This window comes from Desmodus rotundus, chromosome 5 (genome assembly GCF_022682495.2).
Source record: "Desmodus rotundus isolate HL8 chromosome 5, HLdesRot8A.1, whole genome shotgun sequence".
Lineage (NCBI taxonomy): Eukaryota > Metazoa > Chordata > Mammalia > Chiroptera > Phyllostomidae > Desmodus > Desmodus rotundus.
This window is the reverse complement of record NC_071391.1, coordinates 151022429-151036487: the sequence shown is the minus strand read 5'-3', so window position 1 is coordinate 151036487 and position 14059 is coordinate 151022429. Positions and strand designations below refer to the sequence as shown.

Here is a 14059-nt window from a genome sequence, read left to right as displayed (position 1 = left end):
TGATCAAAACTCCAGAAAAAGAACTAAGAGACAAGGAGATAGCCAACCTATCACATGCAGAGTTCAAAACACTGGTAATCAGGATGCTCATAGAAATGATTGAGTATGGCTGCAAAATACAGGAAGAAGTGAAGGTTATGCAAAGTGAAATAAACAAATATTTCACTATTTGTGAAATATACTGGGAACCAACAGTGAAGAGAAGGAAACCAGGTCTCAAATCAATGATTTGGAACAGAAGGGGGAAATAAACATCGAACCAGAACAGAATGAAGAAACAAGAATTCAAAAAAATGAGGAGAGGCTGAGGAACCTCTGGGACAACTTTAAATGTTCCAACATCCAAATCATAGGGGTGCCAGAAGGAGAAGAGGAAGAACAAGAAATTGAAAACTTATTTGAAAAAATAATGAAAGAAAATCTGGTGAAGGAAATAGACATGCATGTCCAGGAAGCTCAGAGTCCCAAAAAAGAAGGACCCAAAGAGGAACACACCAAGACACCTTATAATTAAACTGCCAAAGATTAAAGATAAGGAGAGAATATTAAAAGCAGCAAAAGAAGAGAGTTACCTACAAAGGAGTTCCCATGAGACCATCAGTTGATTTCTCAAAAGAAATCTTACAGGCAAGAAGGGGCTGGAAAGAAGTATTCCAAGTCATGAAAGGCAAGGACCTACATCTGAGATTACTCTATCCAGCAAAGCTCTCATTTAGAATGGAAGGACAGATAAAGTACTTCCCAGATAAGGTAAAATTAAAGGAGTTCATCATCACCAAGCCCTTATTATATGAAATGTTAAAGGGATTTACCTAAGAAAAAGATCAAAACTATGAAGAGTAAAATGACAACAAACTCACAACTATTAACAACTGAACCTAAAAAAAAACAAAACCAAAAACAAACTAAGCAAACAACTCAAACAGGAACAGAATCACAAATGGAGATCACATGGGGGGATATCAGGGAGGGAGAAAAATGGGGGAAATGGTACAGGGAATAAGAAGCATAAATGGTTGGTACAAAACAGACAGGGGGAGGTTGAGAATAGCATAGGAAACTGAGAAGCCAAAAACCTTATAAATACAACCCATGGACATGAACTAAAGGTGGGGAATGCTGCAGAGAATGGGGGTACTGGGTGGAAGGGTATAACGGGGAGAAAAAAAGAAAGGGACAACTGTAATAGCATAATCAATAAAATATGCTTAAAAACATAAAAATGCTTGAATTTTAAAATACGCTTTTGTTTCAGGCTTTCGAGAGAGCGTAAGAGACACAGGGCATAACGGCTAGGCGGGGGTTTCTATTTTGAGCAGTACTGACAGATTCCTTAGTCTCATCTTCTTTAGAAACTCGTGGGGTCTTTTCCCCACAGGATAATCGAAGCCATTTCCAGTCAAGCCCCAACCTAACTTTCCAGCCTGTTGCATAGGCTCTGCTCCACTAGACTCTTTACTCTCCTTCAAGCTCACGTTTAGCTTTTTTGCCTCCGAGCCTTCGTTTTGCAAAGTGCCAAGGTTAAAGAGTTTAATCTCTTGAGCCAGAGAGCCGGGTTCATTTCCGTTCTGCTGCTTACTGTGTGCTAATGGGCAAGTTACCTAACGACTATAGGCCTTGATTTCGCCTACTGGAAATGAAACTAAAGTGATATTTCTTCAGCAGGAGTAAAATAATGCACAAAAATGCTTAGAACAACACACATCACATACAAAGCACTCAGTAAATGCTAGTTCCTCATTTATATAAATGGATCTCATCATCCTCCCCACTTGGTTCTAAACGTGTCTTCCTTGAAACCTTTCCCGATTAGCCCATCCTGCAGCGTGTGCTCCCTCTTGGGAAATCCCCAGTACTGACACTGTTGCTTTGGCCGGTGCTTGATATTCTTTTCTCATGACCACACACTGTCGTTTTCGCCCAGCTAGGTATGAGCACTCACTTTGAGTCAGGCCTAGAGGTCGTGATGAGGCTTGGAGCAGGTCGTCTTTACCTCATTTTACAAAGAAGCAACCTAAGGCTCCGAGGACTTAAGTGATTTGCCAGGTTTATGTAGGGAGAGATGATGCCGAGGTTCCTATCAGGGTCGCCCACAGTGGCAGCCAGGAGTCTCCCTGCTTTGCTAGAAAATAAGGAGTGAATCTTACACCGTGCTAGTCCCCTTACTGCCCTGCAGGTAGTAAGCTCGCGCTGTGTTTCTGGTGATTCGATGGACCGAGATGCAATTTGGTTGCCTTTCAAAGTGTTGTTCAGTGCCTTATGGTTGTGATTATCTCAATGATGATTAAGATATTTTATAATACAGTTTGATGGGCCGATAAAAGAGAGACTATAACTTATTCTTCTTGGGTTGAACCCCATGTGAATCTCCAAAGGCAATTAACATTTATTTTCACCTTAACTGTTGCCTACTGTTGCAAATATGGTGAGATGAGAAGTGTCATAACTGATCTTATTATCGATGCTGTTTTTGTCACCAAGGAGACTTTCTCATGACTCACTATGAGCTAACTGGTCTGTCAATGGCTTTCTTTGTTAGGTGAACCATTTGATTCATTGTTGACATGATGCAAGCTGCGCTCTACCCACTCTGGGGGAGCTCCAGTGGGTCTGTCTTCCCTCAATCTCTAACCAAGATGCTATTAAAGCAGCTGATGGTTTACAGTGAACAGGGAGGAAACTGTATTGGTTTTGTCAACAGCTGCTGGAAAGACAGCTTGGTGGACTTTTACTGATGTATGAATGCTTCCTATTTTAGAGTGTGTGCATGCCAGTGCTACAAAGGCAACTTCTGTGCTTTCCAAATTCCTTGGACATAATAGTCTCTCTTTACTGAGACTGAAATCTTAAAGAACCAGTGTATTTGATCGACAAATATTTATTGAGTTTGTACTATGTGCCAGATACTGCTCTAGGTGCAGTGACATATCCTCTGCTTTATGCAGAGGATAAAGCAGTGACAGGAACAGACTAAATTTCCCCTGGGAGCTTTTCCTTTTATAACTTTTTATTATGGAAAAAATCCAAATTTATGTAAAAGAAGAAAGAGTAATATGTACATCATTCAGCTACAATCATTATTAATATTTTATCATTCATTTTTCATCTATCCCTCTCACTGTACATGTTTTTAATTGAATAAATTTGACATGTAACATTGTCTAAGTTAAGGTATACAGTGTGTTACTTTGACAAATTCCTGTATTGTAATATGATTGCTGATGTAGTGATATTTATGACATTACATAATTATGGTACAATATTATTGTCTGTACCGCACATTGGAGTCTATGGCTTATTTAATACTCATTACAAGTTTGTGCCCTTAAACGCCATCACTGTTATCCTGCCCCTATCCCTTCCCTCCACCAATCCCCTGGTAACCACCATTTTATTTTCTGGGTTATTTTTTTAGAGGTGTAACTTTTTTAGGTTCCCCATATAAATGACGTAATACAGTATTTGTCTTTCTCTGACTTATCTTGCTTAGCATTATATGCATTATGTGCTGAAGGCCCATCCATGTTGTTGCAAGTGGAAGAATATCCTTTCTCATGCTGAATAATAACGCACTGTGTACAGGCATACATCGGAGAGACTGGGTTTGGTGCCAGACACCGCAATAGAGTGAGTATAGCAATACAGCAAGTTGTAATCTTTTTTGCTGGTGGATATTTTTGTCTTCATTTGGAAAAAAAAAAAGTGACATCTGTGAAGTGCAATAAAGGTAAGTGCAATAAAATGAGGTAGGTCTGTATATGTAACACACCTTTTTTATCCATTCGCCCACTGATGGGCATTGGGGTGGTTTCCATAGCCTGGCAATCGGGAATAATGCTGTGATGAACATGGGGGTGCGTATATCTCATTGGAATCTCATTTTAATTTCCTTTGGGTATATACCGGAAGTGGAATTGCTGGATCGTATGGTAGATCTATTTTAAACTTTTTGAGGAAACTCCGTATTGTTTGCCACAGTGGTTGGACCAATTTACATTCCCAGCACACATTTATTTTTAATGGAGCACATCCCAGACGTTAAACATTTTCTCACAAATACTTCAGTATGAATCTCAGATAAGAACATAATCACAATGTCATCGTGATACCTAATAAAATTAACAAAAATTTCTCGATATCATTTGCTTCAATTGTCCCAAGAATTTTTTGATCTTTCTTTGAGACTGTGTCCAAACAGGGTCTGCACATTATCGGTGGCAGAGAGCACTCTTACTTCTCTTTTGATCTACACCAGTTCCCCTCAGCCATTTTTTGGTTGTAGGAATTGGGTTATTTGCCCTGTAGAAGTTCCCACATTTCGGACTTGGCTGATTGCATCTTCTTGGTGTTTTTCGTGATAGTCCCCTGTCCTTGGCTAACAACTTAGCGGACATTGGCTAGATGCTCTTTTTGTGTGCCAGAGCTGGAGGTGTCTTGGTGGCCCAAAATTTGGGTGGCCAGTGTGAAAACCTAGCTCTCATACAACAGTGGCAATTTTGTTCCTGATGCCATTAAACATTTCCTTTGCTCCTTCTTCCTTCATATTGGTCTGTAAAGAGGACTTTAAAAAGTGGCTGTGTCATGTAGTATTGGGAGAGGTACCAACTGGAGGACCCAGGAAGCTACTCCTCACATAGGGCAAGTTGGGTTTGAAAATTCATGTTAGTGACTTCTTGGGAAGTAGGCTAATGAAAGAATAGATGTATAGAATAGCAGAATCTAAATTAGATCAGATGAATTAGGATATCGGAGGGGGTCTGCAGGGTTTACCTTGTGGAAGATATCCAGGAGATTCGAATGTTTAACCAGGAATGAGAACCACAGATCCGGAATATAAGGCTAATGAGGTCTCTGGTCTGTGGTCTGCTTCAGCAGGCTGTCCCCGCTGGAAGCCTTGAGATAGCAAAGGAGATGGGCCAGGGGAAAGCAAGTCCAAGTGACAAGCAGAAGGAAGTCTCCAGTGGCGATTGGTTTATAGGGATTTCAGTGGTATTGATGAATGTCTTTATCGATAAAGGATGTCATAAGTAAATGAATGGGGAATTCAGAATTAGGAAAGAAAGGACTCCAGTGAGCAAACAGCAGAATTGAATTGTCATTTACAACATGTGAAAGCTACAGGGAAAGATTCTATTTTGAATATGTTATATTTGGGATGCTCATTTTACACTATGGATTAGACGTTGGTTAGCAGTCGGATATATGTATGTCTGAAGTTCATGGTGGAAGATAGAAGTTTCGCAGTCATAAAAATAGAGGTGGCATTTAAAGCCACGGACTGGATAATATCATCCAGTAAATGACAGCGTGGCTTCCTAGAGGCCACACGCAGAAAGAAGGTTCTTGTAGGACCATTGTAAGGGTTTCTCTGAGGCATGTTTAGGAAGATGATTGCTAAGTCATAAACCATGCTGGTATTTTTTCCCCACTAAATAGTGCCAGATTGCTCTACAGAACGTGTTTACCAGTTTAAACTCCCACCAGCAGCCCGTGAGGATTCCCATTTCCCCATATGGGTGCCAATATTTGAGATTATCTTTTTATTTTTGCCAAACTGGTGGGTAAAGCAGTGGTGTCTGGTGGAGCTGGCTCGTGAGGATGAATTGGACACATTTCTTCCCAACTCTGTGTTCAGTGACCTCACACTAGTAGCCTGAAGCTGGAGGGGTGAGAGTAACTCTGTGTTCAGTGACCTCACACTAGTAGCCTGAAGCTGGAGGGGTGAGAGTTTGCACTGTGGACATGGGCAAACACTGTAAATCAGGACTAGGCCAACCCCAGACTGGGTTTTAAATAATACCAATGGCTAGAGGTAGAATCTTACTGCTTGTATTTCTATTCTTTCATTGCTAGTGAGATGCTCAAACTCACCAGCCTTATGGCTTTCCCTGCTGGGAATTGCCTATTGCTATCCTGTTCTCATGTTTAGATTGAATTTTCTGATTTTTTTTTTTTTGTTGATCTGCAAAAGTTCCTTATATATTTTGGATATTATTCCCTAGGTGCTTTTGAGTGCACCAAATATACATCCTGTCCCCAATTCATCAGCTGTCGGTTTTTTCTACAGTATTCCTCACCCAGAGAAACCTAAATTGCGATGTAGTCAGGTCTTCCAGTCTTTTGTTGTAAGGAGTGTGCTTTTGCAGTCTGGTTTTATGAAATCAATCCCTCCTCCACATTCACAAAGATATTCTCCTAGATTTTCTTTTTAACCTTTCAAATGCAGGTCTTTAGTCCATCTGGAGTTCATCTTTGTGTGTGGTGGATATGAGAAATCCAATTTCATTGTTTCCTTATAAACTAAGCCAGTTTCCCCAGTACCATCTTCTGAATAACTGACCTTTTTCTCATTGATGTATGGTTCCACTTTTACAAAGACTGTGGTCCCCTGGGTCTGCTCCTGAGCTCCGAGTTCTGTGCCACTGTTCCGGGCGCTAGCGCACTAGCCCCGCACCCTCCTGCGCTGCGTGGGAACGACGAAATACCTGGCAGGGCAGGTTTCCTCTCTTTTCCAAAATGACGTAACTGTTTCAAAATTCATTTTTCCTTATGGAGGTTATCAGTGTATCGAAGTTCCGTAGACTTTGAGTTCCTGATGGAATTTTGGTGGTTAGAACAGTAAGTTCAGAGACTATAAATGGTCATTTTTACAATGAAAAGTCCTCCTATCCATAGTATGCCTTCATTTATTCAATCTTTTTGTATGTCCTTAAATAGAATCTAGAAGTTTTCTCCATAAAGTTCTTGTAAGTAGTTAGTTAATTCCTGGATATTACACTTTAGAGTTTAATTGCTATTCTGAGTGGTCTCTTATTGCCCATTATATTTCCTGGTTGCTTACTGCCGATGTAGAAGAAACTACTGATTTTTAGAAACTGATCTTGTACTTGGCCACCTTGCTGAACTCACTTATTACTGCTAATAGTTGATTCTGTTGGGGTTTTGAATGCTAATGATTATATCATCTACCAACAGAAATATTTTAGGGGCTCTGCCTTGTGCTCTGATATTATGCATTTAACTGCCTCTGCTAGTTCGCCTCCACTGTGGCACCCCAATTCTGCCAGCTGGATGTCTCTTGGGGTCCTAATGCCTTGTACACCCAGATTCTGGAAACAGAGTTTTCTTCCTTTCCTCTAAATACTATCCTGCTCAATCCCTCGGTCCACGTAGGAGCAGTGACATTGCCTTCTTTTGCCTGTTCAATGCAGCATTTCTGTGTCCTGAGTGCCCAGAAAGACACCCTGTGTCTTCTGTGTGGGTGATTTAAACTAGTGGGTCAAAATAGGCCTTCATATCCTACAGACCTACGTTTTTTTGTTTTTTGTTTTTTTTAATTTATTGTTATTCAATTACAGTTGTATGCCTTTTCTCCCCATCCCTCCACCCCACCCCAGGTGAACCCACCTCCCTCCCCCACCTCCACCCTCCCCCTTGGTTTTGTCCATGTGTCCTTTACAGACCTACGTTTGAATCTTCTTTCTGCCCCAGGGTACACGGAGCAAACTGCACAGCCTCCTGGAGTCTGTTTGTTCCTTTGTAAAGTGAAGGCATGTAAGACTCCATAGGCAAAGGGCCATACAGTGGCCAGTGGCTATGCCCCTTCTCCACACTGATGCTGACCACCAATGCTGACCGCCTCCTGGGACTGTGGTTTATTGCTGCATTGTCCAGGAACCTTGTACCTTCAGATATAATTCAAGCTTAGCAGCTGCAGCTGGACCATATCCCCATGTCCCTTCTCACCTTGGTGGAAGGTTCAAGGTCAAGTTCTAGTCCCATATCATTGCCCAGACCACTTTTGTTAACCTGGCAATACTTGGTTCTAAGAAGTATAGGACCCATGGAATGCTCCAGGGGGCAAAACTGTGATGGGCACTTACATTCTTGATGATGGTCTAGGGAATAACCTCAGTTTTAAAGGAAAGGCAGTGAGGTGAGTGGGAGACTCTCTCTAATGGTTTGGTATCCTGGCATGTGTGTGGTGTGCAGGTGTCGCAGAAAAAGCCAGTGGCCTGGCTGGTTCTAACAGAGACTGTTATCATCATTAAGAACAACTCAGCTAGCCACACCCTGTCATTTACCAAAAGCGATATCTCAGGGGAATAATTTAAAGCAGCTGTAAAAGTGAACTGTGCACCTGTAGAAACTTCACGGAGAGCACATTCTGTTACACACAGATCTTTATGAGTTTCTGTGGCTCACTGACAATAGGGAACATTTATAGTTGCTTAAAGCCAACCAAGGGTAGATTGCCTGCCTTCCTTTTATCAGTTAAGAGGTGGGTGGGGTCAGACAAGACCAGGCAATGAGGAGAGCTGGGAGAGGGAGGTGGAGCCCCGCCCCCCCCCCCCCCCCCTTGCCAGCCCAAGAAGGAAGCATCTGCGTCATGTTATCGTCCTTGAAAGAGCAGGAAGATGCTAAACCTGCAGGGGCAGAGAAACTGGCAGCTGCCCAGGGGCTGTGGGATGATCATGGTGTTTACATATTGCGCAAGTGCTATAGTTTTAGTTGACAGTATGCCCCACCCCATGCAACAGTATGATGTGACTGCTGCAAACAACTATTTCGATACTTCGAGCCACGCTAGTAGAAGTATAGGGTGTAGAAAGTGGTGGCAGTTTCCTCTCTGCACTCAGCGGGACGCCCAGTTCCTTCCTGAGCTCCAGACAAGCTGAGATGCTTCACCCCGCGCCCCTCAACATGCTGGTGAGTGGGGTCTCAACCATGTCCTATAAAGAGCAGCCACGGGACAGAGAGTGCTTGTGCTGAGTACCCCGAATTAGAGTCAGACCTGATTTGGAAGTTCCCTGGGGTAGAAACAAAACACAATGGGGAGGAGATGCAGGGAGCTGGACTTTAGCTCCAAGGTAGGAAGACCTTTTCAACAAGGCTGATCAAAGAGAACATGGCTGCTTTCAAAGGAATTGCGTTCCCGGTCACTGGAGGTGTTCAGCCACGGTCATTTCGGGGGGAGGATGTTGTAAGGGAGACTCAAGCTACTGGAGTGGGGCGGGTAGCCTTTTCTAGTGCCCGGAATCAATGATTCTAATAAGGAAAGATGCTCTGGTGTACCCCGAACATTGACTCTGCTCTTGCAGAGACGCGGTTGGACATTCACTCAGCATCAGCTGTTGCCAGGCACTGCGCGAGGCGAACCTGGGGTAGAGTGTAGGAGTGTGTACATCAGAGGCCGAACAAAGAGGCAGCAGAGTTGTTCCGGTGCGACACTCCTGACTCAGTGTTAAAAACCTCAGTCATGGGGGAACAATGGACTCCTTACGTTTCTTCATTGTGGGGACTCATCGCCAAGTAACACCTTTCCTCCCACTGGATAATGAGAACCGGGGTGTCAGCACTCAGCTCTGGGAGCTGTCACAGTTTCACCACGCTCTGGTTCTTGGGGGTTGCCTAAGGCGACCAGGAGAGAGGCGGGTGAGAGGGGTGCAAAGCAGTAGGGAGATAAACTTCCGGAACGACTACGTACTTCTGCCTCTACACTGATGCACTTGGGTGTAATTATTCAACTTTGGGTACACATTAGGCGTTTCACAGCATGACCTGCAAACAGGGAATTGATGGATATACTCTGGGCCGCGCACGGGGCTAGACACTGGGGAGTCCAAAAGGGGGGTCCAGGTCCAAGACCAGGTGCCCCTGCCTTGAAGGTGGCAGGAGTGCTTCTAGCCCAGGATGCAGGTCAGATTCCTTGCGCTAAGGGCTGTAATGGAAGAGGGTCTGTACAGCAGGCGGTGGGCTGCTTCCCCCATTCACTGCCCTGGGCCAGGCGGGGTTCCTCTCAGAGCCCACCTCGGGATGCGGTGGAAATGTCACAGCAGCGCCACCTCCACGTAAGGGGAACCCGTGAAACTCTGCCCCACCCCAGGGTCCTAACCTCAAAGCCCAGCCTTCTGCCGAGGGGATGAGGACTCAGCCAGCAGGAGAGCTAGTGCAGGCGCGCCCCCGCCTCCATCACCCCCTACTGGCGCGTGCGCGCGCCCCGGGTCGAGGCCTGCGCGCGGCTGGGTGCCTGCACTGCGCGCGCGCAGACCCTGAGTGGGACCCAGCTCCGGCGCGTGGAGGCGGCGGGCGGGAGGGGCCGGCGGAGGTCGGGAGCTGCGCGCGGGAGGCTCTGCGGGGTCCACTGGAGACAGGCTGCGGGCGCAGGAGCGCGCCTCTCGGCCTCTCCTCGGCTTCCCGGCGTACCCAGCCTGCCGCCCTGAGCAGACCCTAGCAGGTGGGGCGGGAGCGCGCGGGGCTCCAGGCCGGGTGGGCGGGGGCGCGGGTGCCGGTGGGGCAGTTGGCGGTTCCGGGAGGGAGGCGCTGGGGGGTCGGGGAACCTGGCGGCCGCCTCCGGTGTCACCGGCTCCCTGAGGCCTCTCAGGGGTGGCGCGGCCCACCAGTGGGGATGTGGATTCCCGTTTCCGTCCCCCACTGACGGTTTAACTTTAGGATGAGAGGCCCCCGGGGTGTGGGACTGGCTGGAACCGGCAGCGGGAGCTCTTCAGCTCCAACCTTGACCGACCTGGCGCCCCGGGAGCGCCCCGGCCCGCGCACGCCCTGTGCTGTGTGCTGCGCTCAGCCCGCAGTCTTTTTCTTCAAACGGGCCTCTTCAGATCTTTCCTTGCTTATTAAATTAAGAAACCTTTTGCCAGTGGAATTTCAACATTAAACCAAATGACTTTGCTTCCCGTCTTTTGCTAACCAAAGATTCCTTAATTCTAAATCGTGGGAATTTGGAAGTTTGGAGAAACCCTTTCGTTGAGACCTGTCCTAAACAGAGACGGGGTTTAGACCTTATCCTTGTGGATTAGATTGATGGGTTTATAAATCAGCTTTCTTTTAAATTAGATGTCGCATTGTTCATTCATTCAGAGACTGTACAGGCAATTTGGGTTTAAACTCTGAGACAATGTTTTGATATGTATCAGAGGGTGATATTCTCACGGGATATTAACGTGCTCTATGCTCCCAGCTGGACTGTGGCGCATATTGTAGCAATATCATGGAGAAATCGCGCCTTTGAAATGTTTCAGCCCTCTTCGCAGAAACATCTCCCGAATCCTTTAATTGTAAATACTTCACTTTCACGTTGACATTTGCCATTTAGGAATCTTCTGCACAATTTAAAGTAAGTCGTCGAAATGGCAGATCACGTGGTGCAGGGCACGCAGCAACCATGGAGGGGAAAAGGATGGAAAATGGCAGAAGTTTAGCTTTCTGCATTTTTATGCTACAAAATCCTCCTGGTTCTATCTTATGTTGCTAATATAAGTGTGCATTTTTTAATGCTTTCATTCAATATGGACTACCAGGGCTGTAAGATTCGATCTTGAAAAGTAATGAATATGTTTGTTTATGTTTTGTAGATGATTTGGCACAAATAATATATGTGGGATTTCTTTCAGACATTTCATATCACCAGATACAGTTCCCACCAGCAAGGCCTTTTTGAAAAGTGATGTTTTATGGTGTCTTCTCTTCTAATAATTCCAACTTTTTGAAACATGCTAGTGATCTTCATGTTACAGAGTCAGCTGAACTCTTCCTGTTTAAACCTACAAATACCTGGTTACTTTTGGGCTTACTGTTCCCTTATTCGTTACGTGTAACTAACCGTGCTGTCCTGGGCTTGCGTCATCTGTTAGTCTATATTTGTTTCTTGTTGTTTTAGGCGCCTGTATATTGTTTTCCCACCTGCACTTTAAGCAGCACTGTTCTCTTGAGGCAGTATTCGGGGGAACTTTCCGCTGTGGCTTTGAGTACTTGTGTGGAGCTAGAGAGATGGAGGAACTGAACTTTTAATTTGACTTACATGACCACATGCAGCTGGAAGCTACCTGCTTGGGCCCCGCAACTTTAATTATTGGTCTCTCGGGAAGCCTCCCCTGGTTCTCTCGAATCCAGCACTTAGTACAAGTAATTCCAGCTTTCCTGTAGGAATCCTACACTAGGCTGTAATCTATCAATACATGAGGGCAAGGACTTACCTGTTTTCTTTACTTTTGCTAAGCCCAGCCTAGGATTTAGTAAGAAACACTTGATTGGTGTTTGTTGAATGACTAAATAAACTTCTGGAGGGCAGGTATCTTTTATATTCTCTCTAAGGCCTAGACAGACCTAAGTATCAAACACTGCAAATCTCTGCTTAGTGCCCGAACAGATTTTGTATAAATGGATTGTTGGAGATATATTTTAAATTGTTGTTTTGGTTGGATTACTTTTTTTGGAATCTTTCTTTTTTTTTTAATCTTCACCCAAGGGTGTTTTTTCATTGCTTTTAGGGAGAGAGAGGGAGAGAGAATGAATATGAATATGAATGAATCATTGATGTGAGAGAGAAATATCAATCAGTTGCCTTCTCAGGTGTGCTCTCACCAGGGTTTGAACCCTCAACTCAGACATGCGCCCTGACTGGGAATTGAACCCACAACCTCATTCTGTGGGATGATGCTCCAACCAACTGAGCCACTCTGGCCAGGGCTGGACTCTCTTGAAGACTCATGAGAAAATGCTGTATGGAGTGAAAGGGTCCCATGACTCCAACTTGTGTGGACACAGCTTGGGTTTCCTGTTAGTTGATCAGCTCAAGGATGCTGCCCTTACACCATATTCCAAAAAAAAAAAAAAATCTGAGGGCACCTCCTGGCCTTAGTGAGGCTCCTTAGCGAGGCCCTAACGGCCTTCAACTACTCGGAAGAAGTTAGTGGACTTCTCCACTCAACACCACTCTGTGTTAGGGCATGGACCAGGGATCCTTGAGAAATCATGAGATATTATAGCCATATTACTAGATGTTTTTGCCCAGAGCTGATTTGGGGTGATGGAGTAGGATGGGATTCCTATATAAAACAGAGCTTTGGGAACTTGAGTCTACTCATTGCATGTTATGTATAGAGTTAATTAGGGCCAGCCTTTTATATATATTTTTATCATAGGCTTACTTTGTATAATCTGTTATCACCAGTTAACCATAGTAGAATTTCACATGAAAGTGTGCACTCAATTCAGTTTGTTTCTTTTTGTTTTAGGCATCTGAGCTTGACCAGTATTCCCAGGTATCATGGATCTTTGCACCTAGAGATTGCTTTTAGAAAAGGATTCTAAGACTGCACAAAAGTTTGGAGAGGTGTATCATTTTCTTTGGTGGGACAACAGGTAGAATGTTGAGTTTTTAATGAAGGAAAGGAAATGAGACTGAGGAGAAATGCAATGAAGACAAAATACAAAGAATCTCCACTACATTGGTTAGGTAATATTGGAGCTTCTCTGGGCTAGAAGTAGCGGATATGGACAATGATGGAGCTGATCACATTTTGTTGAATGAATCATCTTTCCACCTTGAATGCAGGACTTGAATATTTATTCAGTGTGTGTGTAAGCCACTAACCTAGCTCTGTGATGAGGGATAGCTGGGTAAGGTGCAGTTCTGTAAGAATCTCAACAGTCTACAATGAAAGGAAAGCCGCTTTGGGGATTGCTTTAAAAAAAAAGCATTTTTGAATGGAAAACCCACTCTTTGAAAGGAAGATTTTCAAAGGTGGCTCCTCTTAACTGACTCAGAAAGGTAACCACTTAATCACTTTGCCCAAGAATTATGAGTGTAAAAAACATGACCGAGTCTCAAAGTGTGGTTGTAGTTTGGTTAATCTTCCTAGGTCACAGCCTGATTGTCCGATACTCTCCTTTTAAACCATCAGTGGTTTTCAGTGCTCGTGGAATGAGACGGCTTGGTCTTTGATCAGGTATTTGAAGTGCTCCTGAGTATAACCCTAAAAACCATCACAGCCTTACCTCTTACTGTTTTCCTGGATGTAGTGCACATTCTAGCCCACTGCTCCTTTAAAGTGCTCCCCTTTTAAATTTCTGCCCCAGTTTCTGCCTACTCATCTTCCACGACTCATCCTAGGTGATGTCTTCTTCCCCACACCACTCCTGATTCTCGAGAGCTGCCACAGAACATGTTCCTTGTCCTTATGTTCTAGAGCAAAATCCATTCAGTTTCATCGCCTGTAGTAATTAGTGCTACTGTAGTCACCCTAGTAGATTGTAAGCATGG

The 14059-nt window shown here is 44.4% G+C and overlaps 1 protein-coding gene across 6 annotated transcripts in view; it reads left to right on the top strand.

Moving 5' to 3' along the window:
- CLIP4 (CAP-Gly domain containing linker protein family member 4) overlaps nucleotides 1–14059 on the top strand; it is a 62315-nt gene that overhangs the window by 6409 nt on the left and 41847 nt on the right. For 2 of the 6 annotated variants that reach the window (XM_053925371.1, XM_053925370.1), the window contains exon 2: nucleotides 3491–3627. The gene's annotated coding sequence lies outside the window, so the exon portion shown is untranslated. Of the gene's footprint in view, nucleotides 1–3490; nucleotides 3628–8442; nucleotides 8710–10062; nucleotides 10238–13029; nucleotides 13059–14059 lie in introns of those variants that run through there. The other 4 variants (XM_053925369.2, XM_053925373.2, XM_053925368.2 and 1 more) reach the window with 4 other exon arrangements.